General features: G+C 36.9%; 1 pseudogene; it reads right to left on the bottom strand.

The window, feature by feature from the left end:
* Positions 1–18131: 18131 nt before the first annotated feature.
* LOC112616006 lies at positions 18132–19050 on the bottom strand (annotated as a pseudogene).
* Between the last annotated feature and the right edge of the window lie 1378 nt (positions 19051–20428).

Genomic DNA, 20428 nt, shown 5'->3' with positions numbered 1-20428 from the left:
TTTATATAGTTTCTTCTGCTGTGCAGAAGCACTTTAGTTTAATTAGACACCATTTGTCAATTTTTGCTTCTGTGGCGACTGCTTTTGGCATCTTCATCGTGAAATCTTTGCCTATTCCTATGTCCAGAATGGGATTGCCTAGGTTGTCCTCCAGAGTTTTTACACTTTTGGCTTTTATATTTAAGTCTTCAATTCATCTTGAGTTGATTTTTATATATGGTGTAAGGAAGGGGTCCAGTTTCCATCTTCTGCATATAGTTGGCCAGTTATCCCAGCATGACTTCTTGAATAGGGAGTCCTTTCCCCATTGCTTGTTTTTGTCAGCTTTGTTGAAGATTAGATGGTTGTAAATGTGCAGCCTTATTTCGGGGCTCTCTGTTCTATTCCATTGGTTTACGTGTCGCTCTTCTACCAGTACCATGCTGTTTTGGCTATTGTAGTCCTGTGGTATAGTTTGAAGTTGGGTAGCATGATGTGTCTACCTTTGTTTTTGTTTTGTTTTGTTTTATTTTTGTTTTTGTTTTTTTGCTTAGGATTACCTTGGATATTTGGGATCATTTTTAGTTCCATATGAATATGAAAATGATTTTTTCTAGCTCTGTGAAGAATGTCATTGGTAGTTTGACAGGAGTAGCATTGAATTGATAAATTGCTTCGGGTAGTATGGCCATTTTAATGATAGTTTTTCTTTCCAACCATGAGCATGGAATGTTTGGCCATTTGTTTGTGTCATCTCTGATTTCTTTCAGCAGTGTTTTGTAATTCTTATTGTAGAGATATTTCACCTCCCTAATTTCCTGTATTCCTAGGTATTTTATATTTTTGTGGCAATTTTGAATGGTATCACTTTCCTGATTTGGATCTCAGCTTGGCTTTTGTTGTTGTATAGGAATGCTAGTGATTTCTGTACATTGATTTTGTATCCTGAAACTTTGCTAAAGTTGTTTATCATATCAAGGAGCTTTTGGGCTGAGACTGTGGGGATTTCTAGATACAGAATCAAGTCATTTGCCAACAGTGATAGTATGATTTCCTCTCTTTCTATATGGGTGTTCTTTATTTCTTTCTCTTGCCTGATTGCTCTGTCCAGGAATTCCAATACTATATTGAATAAGAGTAGTGAGAGAGGCACATTGTCTTGTGCCAGCTTTCAAGGGGAATGCTTCCAGCATTTGTCCATTCAGTATGATGTTGGCTATCGGTTTGTCATAGATAGCTATTATTATTTTGTGGTGTATTCTTTCAATACCTAGCTTATTGAGAATTTTTAACATGAAGGGATATTGAATTTTATCAAAAGTCTTTTCTGCATCTATTAAGGTAATCATGTGGTTTCTGTCTTTAGTTCTATTTATGTGATGAATCACATTTATTGATTTTCATATGTTGAACCAACCTTGCATCCCAGGGATAAAGCCTACTTGATTGTGGTAAACAAGCTTTTGATGTGTTACTGGATTCAGTTTGCCTGTATTTTGTTGCAGATATTTGCACTGATATTCATCAAGGATATTGGCCTAAAGTTTTCTTTTTTTGTTGTGTCTCTGCCAGGTTTTGGCATCAGGATGCTGCTGACTTCATAGAATATGTTAGGGAGGAGTCCCTCCTCCTCAATTTTTTGGAATAGTTTCAGTAGGAATGGTACCAGCTGTTCTTTGTATAACATCTGTTAGAATTTGACTGTATTTTAAACACAATTTTAAAAATACATGGGCAACTTAACTACACAATCAAAACTAACATTACCAGTAATGGGACAAAGCAACATCATGTGCCTCCTGATATGATGTACTGATGACTCAACATCACTTGTTATTTCTATCCAAAATGCATAACCCAAATTTAATCATAAAGAAATATCAGACAAACCCAAATAAAGCGGCATTTTACAAAATAACTGGACTGTCCTCTTTTAAAGTGTTAGGTCATGAAGGGCAATGAAACACTGAGGAACTGTCACATTAAAGTGGACTTAACAACTAAATACATCATATGGTCCTGGATTGTATTCTAGACCAGGAAAATGACATTAGTTGTCAATTGGTGAAATCTGAATAAATTCCATTGATGAAATTAGAGTGTTTTATCAATATCAATTTCCTAATTTTGATAATTGTGCTTTTGTTATATGTAAGGCATTTACATATATATAAGAATTCATTGTACTATTTTTACAACTTTTTTAAGTTAAAAATTATTTCAAAAGAAAGGGTTGAAATATTTTGTTTAATTAAACAATGTGAATGAGCAACCAGGAATCCACAGTATCAGGAATTTGGGCTTCTTTCATCCTGTTGTTTTATCTTACCTAAATTGTTCCTCTCATATGCATGTTCCAGGCTGGTATACCCTCATACATCTATGTTCCAGGCAACAGGATGAAGTGGGTTAAGAAGGGCACAATCTGGAAATTGCAAGTGTTACTTCCACTTGTATCCCATTGGCCAGAACTTAGTAACATAGTCACACCTACCTGCAAGAAATGCCAGAACTTATCTTTATTTGCCCATCTAAAAATGAAGGGATTTGTTACTATTTTAGAAAGGGAGAATGGAAATTGAAGGGCAACTTGCAGTCTTGGTCACACCTGATGTAGAAAACAGTGGATTTATCTGAGAAAAGCAAGAGAGGGAAGTTCTGGTATTATAGCTGTGCAGCAGGCCTCAGGAACAACCGGACCAGATCAGAACAGGAAAACAGAGAATCTAAAAAAGAAATGTGCCTTCAATGGGATAAATGGCATAGTGATAAGTTTGGGAGAAAAAAAAAAAAATCTCAAGATATTACAAAGTTAAATAAAGTTAGAAGAAACTGACAATGCAAGTTTCTTAGTGTGATTAAAGGTGACTTCTACACACACACACACAAAGACTATGATTACATTGTTTGTTTAATTTCAATTTGTTTAAATTAGGAAATTTAAAAGCTAGGTTTTCCCTTAACTTTTAATTTAAATTTACAAATATTATTCTACTTATTAGTCAGTCCAATTTCTAACTTAACTAAATTCTCTTAAACATTTTCAGCTGCATTTGTACATTTAATATGTCTAATTTTCTTTTTAAATACTTAAAATGACCCTAGCAAGCACTAAACAATTAAACAAGTACTTAAACAATTCTAGTAAATACAATAAATGAAATTTATAAATATGGGTGAATCTTTAAGTCTGTGTGAACATTCTAATACTGCTTAGAAACTTAGAGCATTCTTCTTCTTTTCAAGATGAAAACACAAGTATAAAATCAATTACTCAGTTGGAATCATAAAACTAATCTGATAGATAATTTTATATGTCAAATTATCTTAAACATTACAAATGTTTAAAACACCACATATACAAATTGCCTCAATGATTACAAAAACACCATTTCTGAACTTAACATGAATGTACAGGTGTTTTCATTTTCATTTATTTAATGATGTCTATACTCAATTCTAAGCTTTCCCAACATTAAAAAGGTACCCACTATGGAAGTAATAATACTTTCCCAAAATTGGGATCACTATCACACAGGATTTAATCTGTTTATTGACCAGAGTTTTTGGCTGGGACCTGGGATTCTAATACCTTCTGCAATGTGGATGGAAAACTTGAGTGCTTTTTCTAATAGTCATCATGCCAGTAGAAACCCTCATGTTCGGCCGGGCGTGGTGGCTCACGCCTGTAATCCCTGCACTTTGGGAGGCCGAGGCGGGCGGATCACGAGGTCAGGAGATCGAGACCATCCTGGCTAACAAGGTGAAACCCCGTCTCTACTAAAATACAAAAAATTAGCCGGGCGTGGTGGTGGCGCCTGTAGTCCCAGCTACTCGGGAGGCTGAGGCAGGAGAATGGCGCGAACCCGGGAGGCGGAGCTTGCAGTGAGCCAAGATGGTGCCACTGCACTCCAGCCTGGGGGACAGAGTGAAGACTCCGCCTCAAAAAAAAAAAAAAGAAACCCTCATGTTCAGATTTTCCAGTGGTGTGCTCTCATAGCCCAAATACAATAAACTGAATTCAACTTATACACTCCTAATTTTTCCTTCTAATTTGAGTCTACACCCCCACATCCAGGTTGCTTCACCACTTGATTGTCTCATTCTGTCTTCTTAATATTTTCTATTCTAACAGGGCTGCAATGCTTTAGATATTTAAGTAACAACGAATTGGATTTTGTATACTCTCCAATACTTCATCTGGCTTTTTTTTTTTCAAAATTCTAATGACAAAAGAAAGGGGCAGAGGATGAGGAGAGAAATAAATAAAAGCAAACTCCAGGAAAAGTTTTTAAATGTACAGAAAAATCGTGATCCAAACATCAAGCAAACTGAAATAGAACAGGTTTTATTCAATTGATGGATTTAAGAAAATACCATAAAACACCCACATAGAGAACATCCATTTCACCTTAAGACTAGGATCCAGGCCAGGTGCAGTGGCTCACTCCTATAATCCCAGAACTTTGGGAGTCTGAGGCAGGAGGATCACTGGAACCCAGGAATTCAAAACCAACATGGTATATTATTCTGTTCTCATGCTGCTATAAAGAACTACCTGAGACTAGGTAATTTATGAAGAAAAAAAGGTTTAATTGACTCACAGCTCCACAGGCTGTAAAGGAGGCATGGCTGGGGAGGCCTCAGAAAACATACAATCATGGAGGAGGGCAAAGGGGGAAGCAAGTACATCTTCACATGACTGGCAGGAGAGAGAGAACCAAGGGGGAAGTGCCACAGATCTTTAAACTGCCAGATCTTTTGAGAACTCACTATGAGAACAGCAATGGGGAAGTCCACCTCCATGATCCAATCACCTCCCACCAGGCCACTTCTCCAACATGAGGATCACAACCTAACATGAGATTTGGGTGGGGACACGGAGCCAAACCACATCACATGGCAAATCCCCATCTCTACAAAAAATAGAAAAATTAGCCTGGTTTGGTGGTGCATGCTTGTGGTCCCAGATACTCAGGAGGCTAAGGTAGAAGGATAACTTGAGCCTGGGGGGTAGATAATGCAGTGAGCCTTGATCTGCACTCCAGCCTGGGTAACAGAGTGACACATTATCTCAGAAAAAAAAAAAAAATGATTAGGATCCATAGAGGATGTGATGTAATTTTAGTACACTGACTGTCTTGGCATTTCTTGGCCCAACATTACATGACTCAGAATTGAATAATCATATAAATATATACACTGTTTTACTTGGTTTTCAAATTTTACAGTCTACCTTATGGACAAGGCAGGAAAGCCTTGGTTGTATTTGCAGGATTGTATTAGTCAGGATTTAGCCAGGAAAACTGAACCATTATGAGTATGATGGAGGAAGATATTTGTTATAGTAATAAAACTATAGTCATCCCTGGCTATATGCATGGAATTAGTTTCAGGATCCCCAGTGTATGCCAAAATCCAAATATACTCAAGTTCCGCAGTCAGTCCTGTGAAACCCACATACATGAAAAGTCAGCACTCTGTATAGGAGTGTTTCACATCCCTGTGTTTGGTTGAAAATTATCCACATATAAGTGGACCCACACATTTCAGACACGTGTTATTCAAGGGTCAAACATACATAATTGGGAAAGCGGCTGGGAAAGTAAGGACCAGAGAGAGTTAGAAGATCAGAGGAAAGTCACTAAACAGTCAGACGTATCCAGTTGCCAGAGTGGGAATGGAAAGGATTGCTGATAGAGAAGTCTCTGGAAAGCTGTTTCCGTCTGCATCTAGTGGTGGATCTAGGGTAGGGTAGCCAGATTTTGCACATGCATGCTTGCACACATACTGTATGTATATATTTACAATGTGTGTAAAATATGTATGTAAATTATATGTGTGAAATATGCATAAAACCACACATATGTAAAACATATATATACATGTGTATATAGAGCATGGGCCATACTTATACTAATAAATATAGTGTATCTAAAATTCAAATTTAACTCTGTGTCCTGCATCTTATCTGGCAACCTGTAATACTAGCCTGGGTTTACTCACTCTTACTGGCAATTGGGAAGAAGAGCTGGACTCTGAATGGAGAAAAGCAAGCATAAGTTGTAACCAGCAGGCACCTCTATGTCTAGTTCTCACTGCATGTAACAACGACCTTCAGAGAGTGAAACAGTTACTTCATTTCTGTCTTCCAAATCTTGCACAAATTTCTCTTTTGGCCAACTCTCACCTGGTGCCATGGAGGGAAGGGGATTCTGGAAAACGTAATTCCAGCTTAGCCAAACTAATAAAAGTTACAAAGGATGGAAACCCATCTAATATGTTTGAATCATATGAACTGTACTGTTGGATAACCCAATAGTAGATGAGGATAATTGTTCTATATAAAACTATTTCAACTAATGAGTAGGAAACACTATAGAACTAAAATACCACAACTTTACAACCTCCGTGACTTGATAAATATAGGCATTAAGCATTAATATCTGTTCATATCACAAAAAAAGAGACAACCAGACACTATTTGCCTCCCATAGTCTGGCCAAACACCACCTAAAATTTTGCCAAAGAAATCAAATCTGAGTCTGATGCAGTCTCTGGATCCACCTGCCAATTTGTCAAAAACACAAAGGACAGAAAAATGTGGTGGACTCCACATAAATGTGAAATTAGCAAAACTCAGATTATGAGAAATTACAGATGTTATTCTCTGAGTTCAACAGCTAAATTATAAAGAAGAGAAAGATCTGAAGGGTGAACTAACAGATTTTAAAAGACTTAAAAAGATATATCAAAATGTGCAGATTTGATAAGACTATTTTTAAAACGTAAGATAGTGATTACACCAAAAATCAGGATAGTGGTTACTTAGAATGGGAATCAGGAAGTCGTCATTGGAATGGAGAACGTGGAAGGGCTTCTGGGGTAGTTGGCTAAGTTCTGTTTAGTGATCTGGGTGATAGTTAAAAGGATGTTTTCATACAGTCCTTCACTGAGCTATATATGTTTGTTTTGTTTATATTCTGCATCTGTTTTTATTTACAATAAAAATTTTAAAAAAGCGATTTGGAGGAAAGAGATGATTTGGGGAAGACTTTTAAAATATCGTTAAATATCAAGATAGATGGAGATAAGAAAACAGCATCCGCAAAACAAAACAGGGTTCTAGAAAAGGAACATTTAAAGATTGAAAAAGGAAGGGCTCTTAGAAATTAAAACCTGGATAGCATAAATGAATATATAAATTATATATCTAAATTATGTGTGTGTGTGTGTGTGTGTGTGTCCATTCTCGCACTGCTATAAAAAACTACCTGAGGCTGGGTAGTTTATAAAGAAAATAGGTTTAATTGGTTCATAGTTCCACAGGCTGTACAGGAAGCATGACTGGGGAGGCCTCAGGAAACTTACAATCATGGCAGAAGGTGAAGGGGAAGCAGGCGCGTCTTACATGGCCAGAGCAGAAGGAAGAGAAAGAAGGGGGAGGTGCTACACACTTTTAAACAACCAGATTTCCTGGGAACTCACTATCATGAGAACAGCGAGGGGGAAGTCCACCCTCTTGATCCAACCACCTCCTTGCAGGCCCCTCCTCCAACATTGGGTATTACAATTCGACATAAGATTTGGGCAGGGACACAGAGCCAAACCATATTATATACATATAATGAAACTAAAGCTGGAAAATAAAGTTGAAGAAATTAGAACAATAAAAGAAAAAGATACCTAAGTTCTGACCAATGAGACAAGAGAAGATTAAATCTTTTGAAAAGGAAATTGGCTGTCCTGCACTCCTCATTCCTCCATCCCATTGCTGGAGTAAAGTTGTGGTGATTATCTAGCTTGAACCATGTAGACATGGACAACATCCTAAGGTAAGGGTCAGCAAATTATTTCTTTAAAGGACCAGATAATAAATATTTTAGGCTTTGTGGGCAATATAGCCTCTGCCCCAACTATTCAATACTGATGCTGTAATTCAAAAGCACCCCTAGACAATATGGAAATAAATGGGAATGGCAGTGTTCCAATCAAACTTAATTTATAAACACTGAAATTTATAGTTTTCATGTGTTATGAAATACTCTTCTGTTTCTTTTTTAACCACTTAAAAATATAAAGACGACTCTTAGCTCATGGCTGTAAAAAAGTCAAGTGTAGGCAGGATTTGGCCTAAGGACTGTAGTTTGCAGAACTTTGCCCTAGGGAATGTCAGAGCTATATGACACAAGGAACCTGCGTTCATGTGGCAAAGTCATCTACCTGAACTGGACTCTAGACTATAATACATGACAAAACTAACTCTATTTTGTTTGGACCACTGTATTTTGTAACTCTGTCATATTGACTTAGTCTAAACTCTATTACAAGGCACTCATAAACTCTCAGAGAAACTGAAGTTAAATAATTGTTAATAAGCTATGAAAACATCTGGTAAGGAGGATGGGCAGGGTGCACATATCCCAAAACCTAGCAATTCCACTTCTAGGTAAAAACCCAGAGAATCTCTTCCATGTGTATATAAGCAGACTAGCATAAAAATGATAATTGCTGGGCCAGGCGCAGTGGCTCAAGCCTGTAATCCCAGCACTTTGGGAGGCCGAGACGGGCGGATCATGAGGTCAGGAGATCGAGACCATCCTGGCTAACATGGTGAAACCCTGTCTCTACTAAAAAATACAAAAAACTAGCCAGGCAAGGTGGCAGGCACCTGTAGTCCCAGCTACTCGGGAGGCTGAGGCAGGAGAATGGCATAAACCCGGGAGGCGGAGCTTGCAGTGAGCCGAGATCCGGCCACTGCACTCCAGCCTGGGTGACAGAGCGAGACTCCGTCTCAAAAAAAAAAAAAAAAAAGATAATTGCTGCATTGTTTGTAATAACCAAATTAGGAACCACCTGAGTGACAATCAATAGGAGAATGGATGAATAAATTGTGACACATTCATTCAGTCGAATACTACAGAGACATTAAAGTGAATTAGAACTATATGTATCAGCATGAGAACTTTCACAGACCTAAGGTTAAGCAAAAGAGCTAGCTACAAAATAATAAATGCAAGATAATGCCATTTATGTAATGTTTGATAAGGCAAAACAATACTAAAAATCATTTATGGATATGTATTTATTAAAAGTGTAGATATATACATATATATACACACACACACATGCATGAAAATGTTACATATCAAATTCAGGACAGTAGTCTTCACTAAGAAGGGGAGAAGGAAATAGAATTATGAAATAGTATGAAAGGTGTTTCAACAGTATCTATAGTGTGGTTTTTTTTTTTTTTTTTTTTTTTTACTTATTGTTATTTTTTTAGAGACAAGGTCTTGCTACATTGCCCAGCCTGGTCTTGAACATCTCACCTCAAGCTATCTTCTTGCTTTGGCCTCCCAAAGTGCTGGCACTACAGGTGTGAGCCACTGTACCTGGTCACATTATTTGTTTTTGAAAAATCATAACAAAAAAATATAAACGCTTGTTGAGTGAATATGAAATTCATAAATATATATATCAAATATCCCAATATCTGGTATATTTTCTATTTTATCTCCAGGTTTACATTCACAAATATTCCCTGGCTAATTACTCAAGACCAGCTAACATAAGAGTGGTAATAAATTCACTCACGGTCCTTCTTGTTTATACTTCAAACAAGGTATCTAGCTTGAATATCCAGGAATGGCAAACAGGCATTTCTCTTACTACTAAGATTTCCTAAGACAATTAATTAATTAGAATATATGATTTGCATCACATAGACCTATAAAGGTTATAACCAGATAGCACTGCCATCAGGAACTAGAACCTCAAATGAAGGAGGGGTTGCTAGGGTCACACCTGCCCTATTTACGATGAACTCTGGTGGATTGTTTACAGTAACGATGGATGATGAATGATAAAGGTGATAGGGATGTGGAAAACACCCAAGCTAAAGAAAACAGCAGTGAGTAGAACAGAAAAGCAACTTACTCTTGAACAAAAGCTAACTAAAATCAAAAGATGGATTTGCTCAGTGATGTGTATGTTTTTTAACTGCATATAACACTACTTTTACTTAAAATTCCTATAGGAAACAATCCCAAAACACCCATCAACAAGAAACTAAGTAGACAAATTGTAGTATATTTGTAAAATGAAATACTATATGTCAATAAAAAAATAAATGACAGAGATGCACGAGAACATGGATGAATCTCATAAACATTATGCTGAGTGAAAGAAGGCAGATATAGAAGTGTGTATGCTGTTTGTTTCCACTTATATGAAGTTCTGTAACAGGCAAAACTAAACTATGGTAGCATAAATCAGAACAGCAGCTGTGGGTAGGGAAAGATTTACCAGAAAGGAACAAGGAAATATTGTTCATCATTATTGGGGTAGTGATTACATAGGCATATACATTTGTTATACATACAAAAACTTCTTTAACTTACACAAATAAGCCATATGCATTTTATATTATATAAATTATATGTCAATAAAACTGATTAAAGAGACATCCCTATATTTATTCCTGCACTATTCACAATAGCCAAGAAATTGAATCAACCTAGCTGTCCAACAACAGATGAGTGGATAAAGAAAATGTGGTATATATGTACAGTGGAATACTATTAAGCCATAAAAAATAATGAAATCCTAGGGCCAGGTGCAGTGGCTCATGCCTGTAATCTCAGCACTTTGGGAGGCTGAGGCGAGAGGATCACTTGAGCCCAGGAGTTCAAGAACAACCTGGGAAACATGGCAAAAATCCATCTCTACAAAAAATATAAAAATTAGCCAGGCATGGAGATGGACACCTGTAGTCACAGCTACTTAGGAGGCTGAAGCAGGAGAATCACTTGGGCTTGGGAGGTCAAGGCCACAGTGAGTTGTGATCCAGCCACTGCACTCCAGCCTGGGTAACTGAGCAATACCCTGTATCACCAAAAAAAAAAAAAAAAAAAAAAGGAATGGAATCCTGTCATTCACAATGTAGATGGAACTGAAGGACATTAAGTGAAATAAACTAGGAACAGAAAGTTAAACACCACATGTGATATGGTTTGGCTCTGTGTCACAACCCAAATTTCATCTTGAACTGTAATCCCCACGTCAAGGGAGGGACCTGGTGGGAAGTGATTGGATCATGGGGGTGGTTTCACCCATGCTGTTCTTGTGATAGTGAGTTCTCGTGAGATCTGATGATTTAAAAGTGTTTGGTAGTTCCTCCCCTTTCTCTTGCCTGCTGCCATGTAAGACGTGCCTTGCTTCCCTTTTGCCTCCTGCCATGATTTAAGTTTCCTGAGGTCTCCCCAGCCATGTGGAACTGTGAGTCAATTAAACCTCTTTTCTTTATAAATTACCCAGACTCAGGTATTCTTTATAGCTGCGTGAAAATGGACTAATAAAGATAATATTCTTGCTTGTGTGGGGAAACTAAAAAAAGTTGATCTCATAGAAGGAAAAAGTAGAATAAAGGATACTAGAGGCCAAGAAGAGTAGGCAGAAGGGAGGAAAGGGAGAGATCTCTGAAAGGATTACAAATTATAGATAGATAGGATAGGAGAAATAAGTTATAGTATTCTATACCACTGTAGGATGACTATAGTTAATAATAATTTATTCTACATTTAAAAATAGCTAGAAGAAGAATATTGAATGTTCCCCACACAAAGAAATAATAAATGTTTGAGATGATGGGATGCTAATTACCCTGATCTGATCACTATACATTATATGTATCAAAACATCACTATATACCCCATAAATATGTACAATTATTATATATTAATTAATAATATAAAGGAAAAATAATGTAAGCTCTATGACAAAATAAAATAAAGCAAATTATTTAAAACACCTACAGGAAAAAAAAGCATTAAAACTATTATTCTGGCCAGGCACAGTGGTTCATGCCTGTAATACCAGAATTTTGGGAGGCCGAGGCAAGTGGATCACCTGAGGTTAGGAGTTCAAGACCAGCCTGTCCAACACGCTGAAACCCGATCTCTACCAAAAATACAAAAATGAGCTGGGCATGGTGGCAGGCACCTGTAATCCCAGCTACTTGGGAGGCTGAGGCATGAGAATCGCTTGAACCTGGGAGACGGAGTTTGCAGTAAGCCAAGATCGTGCCACTGCACTCCAGCTTAGGGGACAGAGTGAGACTCTGTCTCAAAAACAAAAACAAAACAAAAAACAACCTATGATTCTGAAAACTCTTTGGCGCAGAGATTGCAAATTGGTAGCCCATAAGTCAAAATCAGCCCATAGATAGGTTTTGTTTTAGACTCATTTTTTTTTTCTTTTTTTTCAAACCTCAGCACCCACCAGAGGATGGACTCAATTTTTTAAAAACTGAATTAGTTGTAAACATTTGAAAATTGACATTAAAGATGTTTTGTTAATGTCCAGTTTCTCCCAAAAAATCTTGATATCTGGCAATATTGGGCTAATATTTTGCATGACAATAATTTGCTGGTACATACACTCTGTAAAACAAAGCAGGTACTGTCAATCTCCACAGCTCCCACCATGAGACACTGTCTTACATTGTCTTACACCAGACCCATTGAGTTATGGCAGAACAAATTGCTACAACTAACAGAAATAGTGAAATTGGGAAGAAGGAAATGAGAGTGGGAAAGTTGGTAAGTTCTGATGTGCACACGGTGAACTTGAGGTGTGAGAAGGATATCCCACCAAAAACATTCAATAGCCAGTTGGAAATTCAAAACTGAGACTTAGGAGTTGTCAAGCCCAGATATATGAATGTGAAACCCAAACTGAAGTAACATTTCTTGATCACCTAATATGTAATAGTCACTATACTAGGAAATTTCCCAGGTGGTATCTGCATAGTCGAAGACACAGAAATGAAATCAATTACTAAGAGTGGGTAAAGAAAACAGTAAAGGCTGAAGACAGGACCTGGAGGAAGAAATGTTCAACTTTAAGGGATTTTAAAGAAGATGAGAATTAAGGGACCATGAGACAGGACTGGTTAGAGATGGAAGAGCAAGAAAGGAGAATGCACAGTGCCAGAAGCCAAGAGAAGAGAGAATTTAAAGATATCAACGGTGTCAATTATTACAGAGAAAGCAAGGAACATGAGAGCTGAGAAAAGGCCATCTGGGCAATAAAAAGGTCACTGGACCTGTAGACCTGAATGGTTTCAATACAGTACTGGGAATGGAGGTAAGCTTACAAGAGGTTAAAGAGTAAAGGAGTGGTTAATAAATGAGAAGTAAGTGGGAGAAAGATGGTGGAACATAAAGAAATAACCAATCCTAATAATGAAAGCCCATCACCAGAGTTCCCTGGGTTATGGAATAGATCATTTCCATCAACTTTCCACACAAACAGTAGACCATTTTTATTTATGAGTATAGGCGCAAAAATCCCATCAAAAGTGCCTGCAAAATGAATCTAACAGAGTATAAAAAGAACACTATATAACTAAATATGGTTTATTTCAGGAACATAAGGATAGTTCAATATAATGAAACCGATTTATATTGTTCATCACATCAGTAGAGCAAAGGAAGAAAATGTTGTGTTTATAAACATAAAAGACAGAAATACACTTGGTTAAATTCAATTTTGAAAAAAAGAAATGAAAAAACTCTTAAACTTGAAATAGAATGATGTTTCTTAATAAAGATATGCACATGTACCCTAGAACTTAAAGTATAATAATAAAAATAATAATAATAATAATAAATAAATAAAATAAAAAATAAAAATAAATAAATAAATAAATAAATAAAAAGATAAAAATATATTTCTTAATTCAAATGCCAACATCTTATTTAAGAGTAAAACAAAGCCGGGCATGGTGGCTCATACCTGTAATCCCAGCTACTTGGGAGGCTGAGGCATGAGAATCGCTTGAACCCCGGAGGCAGAGGTTGCAGTGAGCCGAGATGGCGCTGTTGCACTCCAGCCCTGGTGACAGTGCAAGACTCTGTCTCAAAAAAAAAAAAAAAAAAAAAAATTAAAACAGTAGAGTCATTCCCTTTAAAGTCAGGAACAAAACAAGAATTCCCCCTACAATTAGCATTAGGTATACTTTTCTAAAAGTGCTATTAGTAAAATATAAAAAAATAAATTTGAAGCATAACTATTAGAAAGGATACACAATTATAATTCTTATAGATTACATATTTGTCTTCCAGCCCAGCATGGAAGCTCATGTAATCCCAGCTACTTGGGAGGCTGAGGCAGGGGAATCGCTTGAACCCGGGAGGCCGTTTGCAGCAAGCCGAGATAGTACCACTGCACTCCAGCCTGAGCGAAAGAGTGAGACTCCATCTCAAAAAACAAATAAATAAATAATAATAAAAATGGTCTTCCTAAAACACCAATAGAATCAATCAACAGAAAATCCATGAAAACTAATAAGTAACTGTATACAAAATAAATATACAAAATAAGCAAGTTTCCTATACAACAGCAACCACCTGTGAGAAAATATAATGGGGGGAAGATTCTATTTACCTTACCAGTATATTATATGAAATCACTAGAAATAATCTCACTAAGAAGTATGCAAGGCCTGTTTGAAGAAAATAACATGGATAAAATGAAAGACACAAAGAAAAAAGACTTGAGTGGATAGAGAGACATACAAGTGCCTGGATAATAAGCACAAGACTGATAACCATAAAGGTGTCAATTATTCCCTTAAGTTATAACTATATGGCAATTTCAATCAAATTGATATTGAAAAAAATTATTTAACTATTGGAAAGAAAATAAAGTGAGAACATTTCTTCAAAGTTTATGTCAAAATAAATTCCAAATGTATTCAAAAGTTAATTTTAAAAAACTGAAATTCTAGGCCAGGGGCTCGCACCTATAATCCCGGAACTTTAGGAGGCCAAGGCAGGAGGACTGCTTGAGCCCAGGAGTTCAAGACCAGACTCAGCAGAATAGTGAGACCTCATATCTACAAAAAAAATTAAAAATTAGCCAAACATGGTGACTGACATCTGTGCTTTCAGCTACCTGGGAGGCTGAAGTGGAAGGATTGCTTGAGGCCAAGAGTTCGAGGCTACAGTGAGTTATGATCATGCCACTGCACACTAGCCTGGGTGACAGAGTGAGACTCCTATCTCCACAAAAAAGAAAAAAGTAAACTGAAATTCTAGAAGAAAATTTAAGGCAGATTATAAAAGTAAGGTGGAATATCAATCTGATCTCAGAATGATAAAGGACTTTTCCAGCATAATGGCAATGAAAAAAATAACAAAGGAAAGTGTTTATAGATAAATTTATAGGCAAAGTCCTTAATCCTAATGCTTTGGGAAGCTGAGGCAGGCAGATCACTTGAAACCAGGAGTTTGAGACCAGCCTAACCAATAAGGCAAAACCCTGTCTACACCAAAAATACCAAAAATTAGCCAGGCAGGGTGGCACGCACCTGTAATCCCAACTACTCAGGAGGCTGAGGCAGGAGAATCACTTGAATCTGGGAGGCAGAGGTTGCAGTGAGCCGAAATCACATCACTGCACTCCAACCTGGGCAACAGAGCATGTTTTTTTTTTCTGTCACAAAAAAAAGATTATAAGTAAAGTCTGTAATGTTACTTTAAAAGGCAATAAACAAAATATAAACAAGAAAATTTTTTCAACAAATATGGTAGATAAAGTACTCATATACAAAGGACTCTTAATGAGCAAAGGGCATAAACAAGCCATAAACTAAGATATGCAAATGGTCACTAAGCATCCAAAAATAATATTCAGGCTCACCAATAACCAAGGAACTAATCAAATTATTAACATACCTTCCTTTTTTTCCTATCAAATTGGCAAATGTTAAAAAAGAGAAGGAAGGAAAAAGGTGATACTCAGTGCTGACAGAATTTTGTGAGATGGTCTAACTTGTGCACTGCTGGCTGGAATATTAAATAGGCATAATTTTTAGGGAAAAAAGTTTGTCATTGTGTATTAAAATGTTAAAATGTTTCTGTTCTTTGAACCAGAAATTATTTTTCCAATAATCTATCTTAAAGATATGATCAGATAAATGGACAGATATTTATGTTTAAAGTAAGATGGCCATATAATTTATCCTCTAAACCGGATACTTTTGAGAGTTAATAAGGCATTATTAATAAGTATTCCAGCACAACAGACATTAATGAGCATGGGCCCAGGTAAACTTGGTCATATGGTCATAACTAGTTTAAGGCCATTGATTGTTCCATTAGAAAAATATATATAGACAAAAAAAGGGCAAAGGAGACCGGGCGTGGTGACTCACACCTGTAATCCCAGCACTTTGGGAGGCCAAGGCAGGTGGATCACTAGAGTTCAGGAGTTCAAGAGCAGCCTGGCCAACATGGTGAAACCCTATCTCTACTACAAATACAAAACTTAGCCAGACATGGTGGCGGGTGCCTATAGTCCCAGCTACTCGGGATGCTGGGGCAGGAGAATCACTTGAACCCGGGAGGCAGAGGTTGCAGTGAGCCAAGATTGTGCCACTGCACTCCAGCCTGGGTGACAAGAGTGAAACTCCGTCTCAAAAAAAAAAAAAAAAAAAAGGCAAAGGTTAAATGACATTCCATTCATATGATACAATATTATGTAGCTAATTAAAAATAATGTTTCAAAATGTATTAAAATATAATATGTACATTTTTAAATCAGGATAATAAACTATACGTAGTATAATACAAAGTGGCCAAACATATATGTAGTGAACATTTATTGATTTCCTATCCAATATCCAATTTCCTTTGTCCCTTCTCTAAAAGCATACAGATTTCCCTCCTTGTCATAGTTCATGGGTGGGCAACATTAAGCCCAAGGCAAGAGCCCACAGCAGTCATCTGGCCACAGTTTTTAGTTCATATTGGTTCAATCAGAGTAAAACTTACTGACTTTTATTCAAAGTTTCTGAGTCACAGGAACCTATGTTCCTTTTTCCCTCTAGATTTGAACCACCAGGGACGCTGGCACATTGAGGAGACCTGTCAAGAGAATTTCAGAGAAACTTAGCTGGAGTCCTAATCACACAGTGCCAGAAGGCTTCATTGCCTCTAGACTTTTCAAGTAACAATAACCAAAAAAAAATCTTTTATTTTTAAAACCAGTTTTATTAGTGGTTCTGTTCCTTGCAACCCAAAAATTCAAAATGATGCAACATATAGATATATTACAATAGTACTCAACTGAAACTGCACACTAAAATCACCTGGGGAACTTCTAAAAGTAACCATGCCTGGATCTCACACCCAGAGATTCTGATTAAAATGGTCTGGGTATAGGAGCCTAGCACTAGTATTTTTAAAAAACATTCCCTTGTGATTTTAATACACAGTGAAGATTAAAGACCATGAATATAAGACCATGAATATATTATATAATATATATGTTAGGTATACATAAATGATTGGAAGGAAAATACATTAAAAGTTAAGGATGCTAATTCCTGGGTGTTGATAGTGCATTGTTTTTGTTGTTTTTATATCAATGAAACAATTTTTTTTAACTTTATTTTGTTACAAAGCCTAACTCATCTTTGGGTCATTATTTATTACCTAGTGAAAGAATATTAAAATATATATGTTTTTCTTTACTAGTTTTTGTTGTTGCTGTGGTTGTTGTTTTTGTTTAGTGATGGGGTCTCACTCTGTTGCCCAGGCTGGAGTGCAATGGTGTAATCATAGCTCACTGTAGCCATGAACTCCTGGGCTCACGTGATGCTCCTGTCTCAACCTCCCTACTAGCTGAGCCTACAGGCACGTGCCACCATGCCTGGCTATTTTTTTTTTTTTTTTTTTTTAGAGACAGATCTTGCTATGTTGCCCAGGCTTGTCTTGAACTCCTGGCCTCAAGCAATCCTCCTGTCTCAGTCTCCCAAAGCACTAAGATTACAGGCATGAGCCACCATGCCAAGCCTCCTTTACTGTTTTTTTGGTTTTGTTTTTACTTTATTAAAATACTGTTTTATTTTACATGTATATTTTTGTTTCCCCACCATTTCCATGTCTGACTACCGCTAACTACTATGTCCTATCATAATATTCCATACATAAAACCAAGCAAAGGGCCGAGTTCCATCTTTAAAAACTAAACAGGCATTTTGGACAACACATTCTTGGCAATGGAACCTGGACAACATTTATCAAACACAATAGGGAAAGTCCTCGCTCTGCATTGTAAAAAGGATAGCCAGATATCAACTGTTACAGAAATGAAATAAGACGGAAAATTTTTAATAAATTGTTTAAACTATTTTCTTCAAGAGACTTCCACCACTGCCAGAGATCTTGAATAGCCTCCTGGTCAGTCATCTGGAAGCAATTCTTCACATAATTGATGAATTTGGCTTCCACTTTGGGAAGAGAACCACCTTTTTCTGTACTTGCTTGCATTTTTGCTTTAATGTATTCAACAGAACTAGGTCTTTCTGGTGTTTTAGGAGATTTTTTCTGTTTTTTGAAGGATTCTTGTCCTTTTGATCTTGGTGTTGATGGTTTTCAGTCTTTTCCATTCTGGTTTGACTTTTGTGTATTTTTGGCTGGAGTAGCTCATTATAGATTTCTTCACTGGTACTTTTTCTTCAGTTTCCTGATCATCAAAATCATCACCATCTTCTTCATTATCATCATCTTCTTCATCATCAGCAGCAAGTTTTACTTTTTTCTGTGGAAACTTGCTACCTCCTCCAGGGACAGATCACTTTCCAGATATGCTTAAGAGTTTCACATCCTCCTCCTCTTCGTCTTCTGACTCTGCATTTTCCTCCACAGCTACTAAGTGCTGTCCACTAATATGCACTGGCCCTGAACCACAATTCAACCATAATACCAGTGGTGGTGTTATTTCAAAGCCCCCAATGGAAACCATTGATTATACAGACATTTTCAAAGTTGCCAGTGTTACTTTAATTGGACTGCCTTCATAATTCATTGGCTCTGCTTTAACAATGTGAAAGTCGCCCTTTGCACCAGCCCCTAAACTGACCGTGCTTAAAGATAACTGGTGCTCATTTTCATCATTATCAAATTTAAAGTGATAATCTTTGTCCACCTTTAGTTCACAATTAAAAAGATAATTCTGGGGCCTCAGCGGGCTCATGTCCATGTCCATCAAATCTTCCATGGGGTGGTAGCGTGCACTTAGTTGGGAAATGAGGTGGGTGGAGATAAACAACTACTGCCCCCAGAGAACAGTTGCGCAGGACAGAATCACACCAGGCTCTTTACTGTTTTTAATTACAAAAGTAATAGAAGTTCAAAGTATTAAATTTAAGGAGGATAGAAGTGTAAAATGCAAAAAGTGAAAATTCCTTTAAAAAGCAAAAATTCCCTTTTATTTCTTACGTACTTTCCTTTTTCCTACAAAGAACAAATATAACTTCTATCCTGAGAAACATTTTTAATAAAGAAAACAAAATATGAAAAATAAGTGGTACAGATAGCAAATTATTGCCTTCAAAACAATTCCCCCTCATCTATACAATTTGAAGATTAGAACACACAGGCTACATTAAAGATAAGAAAATACAACATTTTCAGTGTCTTGTGCTAAGTGAGAACTGGAATCTCGATTAGTCAGGAATATGAATAAATCTTTACTTACAATGACCTGGTTCTATGGGAAAATTGTCTGTCTAAAAAGTGTGCTAACACCTGTAATCCCAGCACTTTGTGGAGCCAAGGCAGGCAGATCATCTGAGGTCAGGAGTCAAGACCAGCCTGGCCAACATGGTGAAACCCTGTCTCTACTAAAAATATAAAAAATTAGCCGGTCGTGGTGGTGCACACCTGTAGTGCCAGTTATTCGGGAGGCTGAAGGAGGAGAATCGCTTGAGCCAGGAGGTGGAGGTTGCAGTGAGCCGAGATTGAGCCATAGCACTCTACGCTGGGTGACAGAGTGAGACTCCGTCTCAAAAAAAAAAAAAAATTAAGTGTTCTGTAGGGTAGACACAGTCAAGAACATACAACATACATCATATGTGTGACAATTCTCTGTGGGCAGGGTTTACTTTTATTTTATGTAAATATTTAATGTAACAAGACTTTTTATTGAATGTAATTGTTATAGCAACTAATAATTTTCTTTATATCTAATTCCAAAGCAGAAATTTCCTTAGCATACAATTTATTCCAGGGCTATTTGTTTATAAAATATAAATTTCTAATTTATTCTACAAATAAAGTTATTGTTTTGTAATTTTTAGAAATATAATTTGTAACATTACAAATATAATTTACTTATAAAATATTTTATTAATATAAATACATTTATAATATAGATATCTAAAACTTGCCAGGCGTGGTGGCTCACGCCTATAATCTCAGCACTTTGGGAGGCCTAGGTGGGCAAATCACTTGAGGTCAGGATTTCAATACCAGCCTGGCCAACATGGCAAAACCTCATCTCTACTAAAAATACAAAAAATTAGCAGGGCATGGTGGCGTGTGCCTGTAATCCCAGCTATTCGCGAGGCTGAGGCAGGAAAATTGCTTGGACCTGG

This window comes from Theropithecus gelada, chromosome X (assembly GCF_003255815.1).
Source record: "Theropithecus gelada isolate Dixy chromosome X, Tgel_1.0, whole genome shotgun sequence".
NCBI classification, from domain to species: Eukaryota; Metazoa; Chordata; class Mammalia; order Primates; family Cercopithecidae; genus Theropithecus; species Theropithecus gelada.
This window is presented reverse-complemented; position numbering and strand designations above follow the sequence as displayed.